The sequence below is a fragment of the Elephantulus edwardii genome, unplaced genomic scaffold (assembly GCF_000299155.1).
Source record: "Elephantulus edwardii isolate Elephantulus edwardi_28Jun2011 unplaced genomic scaffold, EleEdw1.0 scaffold00002, whole genome shotgun sequence".
Lineage (NCBI taxonomy): Eukaryota > Metazoa > Chordata > Mammalia > Macroscelidea > Macroscelididae > Elephantulus > Elephantulus edwardii.
Genome location: NW_006399752.1, coordinates 37,290,763 through 37,294,530, shown reverse-complemented (window position 1 = coordinate 37,294,530; position 3,768 = coordinate 37,290,763).

The window sequence follows — 3,768 nt, the reverse complement described above, 5'->3', positions numbered from 1 at the left end:
TTCTCTTAGCTACTTCCTGACAGCAGACTTTCTCAATGCAATTTGTCTTTTAATTTCCTGGCTGCTGGTACCAAGGGTGTTGATTGAGCCAAGCACACTGAAGCTGTCAACAATCTCAATCTCTTCACCATCTGTCATGAAGCTGCCAATCAGCCCAGTGGTGAGAATCTTTGTTTTCTTGATGTTGAGCTTCAATCCATATTGAAGGCTGCAGTCCTTGACCTTCTGCAGCAAGCACTTCAGGTCCTCCTCAGTTTCAGCAAGCAAGGTTGTGTCATCTGCACAACGCAGATTGTTGTTGAGTCTACCTCCGATCCTGAGGCCACACTTCTCCTCATAGAGCCTAGCCCCCCGCCCTGGGTACACAACAATAACAACAGGGCCCCGTGACCAAAGTCCCTTGAATCTTTGTCCCCACCACCCTCTTGGCCAGTAAAACTCCAGGGTCCTTTGCTAGAACTTCCCCTAACTTGGTGACCCCTCAGATCTTTGGGGTTCTCATCTTCTCTAGAGGCCTCATTTGTCCTTGGTTAAGCCTTGTCCAGTGACCCCAGGCCACCAAAGCACATCGGAGCAGATGATCTTGGCTGGAGTAAAACTACAGGGCACTAACAGCAGCAACCTTTGAGACGGTCCCACCCAAAATATCCAGTCTTGTCAGCCCCTCTCTCCTCCAATCTGTGGAAATATCTGCTTTCTTTACAATTAAATGGTACAGAAAATTCTAATACCACAATTACACAGATCAGTGGGTTCATAATCAGATCTAGCACGGAAAAATAGCAGATGCTCCTTGTCCGTCTGGTCTCCAGCCCAGTTCCTACTGCGAACTTCCTCCTCCGGTACATGTGCACGTGAGCACGTGCACACACACACACACACACACACACACACACACACACACACACACACTCCTTTATATTCTTGATTGTTTTAGTGCCCTTGAGTGGACTAAGACTCTGTGACCATATGTATTCTTGGCAGTCCTGGGGTGTCTTGTGTACTCTCGATGTATTCTTCCCGACGGCCTGGTTCACACACGTGAGTCACATCCAGGTACAACCTTTCCTGCGTCCATTCTGTGGGCGCGGCACACCCCACTCGGCACAGCCTTGTCCCTTTGACGTTCCTTGTATGGTGGAACCCCTTCCCAGAGAACCGAGAGCTTGCACATCCTTTGCTTTTTTGCCCTCCACAAGAGGGTGGTGGTGTGTCAGTGGTAGAATTCTTCCCTTTCCTGCAGGAGATCCCAGGGTTCAGCTCCCCAATGCACCTCCCTACAGCCACCATCCATCCGTGAAGGTTTACATGTCACAATGATGCTAAACAGGTTTCAGAAGACCTTCCAGACTTAAACTAGGAAGAAAGGCCTGGCTATCTACCTTTGAAAACCCTATGGGCGGCCAGGATTCTATCTCCTGTGAGCTGTTCCAGGGTGTGGGTGCTCTAACCCATCTTCATTGGAAGGGACTTGGGGAGTCCCCATATCCTGCTGCTCTTCTGGGCTCTCCTGGTAGGTTCTGCACAGATGCCAAAGCCATTCACATATGTCAGAATGACTGTCAGATGAGCTTCTAGAAGGGGAATTGCTGGGTCAAAGGTGTGTGCATGTGTCACCTGGCTGGTGATGTCACACTGCCCCTCAGGAGCCATGCAAACTCCACCCACCACCAGAGCAGTGAAGATGGTGCCTGGACACCCACAGCCTTGCCCCAGAGAATGACGTGCCCCTTCTGAAGTGAACTTGACCAAGCTCCTCAAGTCTTCCCATTGGTACAGGGTGCCCCCCTAGTCTGGAATCACTCCTTCACTGACACCCCCTCAGAGGTGGAAAATGGCCTGTGAGCTCTCTCTCAGGAGCCGACTGTGTCTCACCTCTGTCATCCCAGTCCCCATGGACCAGGTCTTCTCCCCTGGAACCCCCTGCGACTCTGATAGGTCTCCCATCTACCACTCTTCCCAGCTCTCAGCCTCTCTTCCCACCTTGAACCCCATCCATGTCCACCCTTCCCCCTCCACTTGTTACCTGTACTGTCCTGACCTGCCTTGCTCAGTTGGCGCCTCTTCCCTCCATAGAAGTCCCCCATACCTTCACAGCTGAGTGGGGTGCCCCTGTGATCACCCACAGCATGCCCCCGTTCTGGCACCCTTGCTACAGCTACTCACACCTAAGCTGCCTTAGCATGTCCTGGCCATGTTTTCTGTGAACTTCCCTGAAAGGAGTGGGGGTGGGTTACTCTGGTGGACGCTATGCCCCACAGCACACCCCAGCCAACCAGGTGGTGGCAGGGGCAATGACATGTCCATGTTCCTTGTCCCATGACTGTGTCCACAGGGGCCCATCCTTGTACAAATGGGCAGATGCTGGCCCAGGCCGTGTGACCTCTGCCTGTGAGGTCTCTAGACCTCTGGACCTCCAGGACTCACTACCCCCCAGAGACCATACCCCCACAGGACCAGCATGCCCAGACACATCATTCTGGTCCTTCTGCACAAGCCTGGCCATTCTCTCACACTCATTTATATTTCTACAATGGCCTCCAGGCCCCCCAACTCCTGGATGAAGCCCCTTCCTTGTCCCTCCAGACAGGACCCTAGACTGCATTCATGGTTTCCATGTGAGAACCTTCCTCGGCTTTGTGGGGTGTAGCCCCTCCCTTGACGATAGGACTTGAAAAAAGTGCAGTCAGATGATCCTTGGAGGCAAGGATGGAGAAACTTCTTCGTCTCTCATACTTGGGCACATTGCTAGGAGAGGCTAGTCCTTGGAAACGGACATCATGCTTGAGAAAGTGGACAGTCAGCAAGGGAGGAAGACCTTCAATGAGGTGGTCTGGCACAGTGACTGCAGCAACCGGCTCACGTGTGTCCGATTGTGAGGACGGCACAGGATAGGACAGGGTTCACCTCTGTTGTTCATCGGGTCACTATGAGTCGTACTCAACTTGATGGCACCTAACAACAAGCCCTCCCTCCCCAGGATGGCAGGCTCCACGGATCACTGCACAGAATGGGGTTGGGAAGAGGAGGAGGAGGAGGATCCCTCCCCCAAAGCGCCAGTGGAATGGCACAGGCCCTCGTGGTGACCTGTGCACCCCTGGACACGGTCCTCAGGTCAGGCCCCTGCTCCGAGGGGGCATTTTAGAGGCACAGAAGCCGGTCCCATTGGGCCCACACCTCTGAGTGGCCAGATGGTGCAGGGTCCACCTCCGTCATCCTCACTAGAGGGCTGGGAGGGGCAGCAGTGATAGGATCACAACTTGGGATTTGCAGATGAGGAAACTGAGGCACAGATGAAGGAAGCGACTGGTGAGGCCGAAGGCGGGCCCATCGAGCTCGGTCTCAGAGGGGAGGGGGGTCCCAGAGGCCTTCGGGACTGGCCAGTCTGGGGATGGACTCAGAACATGAGAAGGCCAGGTTCACCCCAGGTTCACAGCTCCTCAAATAAGCCACACGATAACCACGTTTAAAATCAGCTTTATATCAAGCTATAGAAACTCAGATTCCTGAGTACACTCATATAAAAGAAGTACTATACAAAATAATAATTAACATAAAACACACAAACACCTTACAGACAGTGGCCTCTGTGCACCATTACCAAGGCCAGGTCCAGACTGAAGTTTTGACAGGCAGTACCGGGAAGAAGGGGCAGCCCCAAGAACACTGGCCCCTGGGTCCCCCATGGCATCCTCAGGGGCAGGCCAACCCCTCCTGGGGTGGCAGGGAGCTCAGAGACCAACAGAGCCTTGGGGGTAAGCAGAGGCT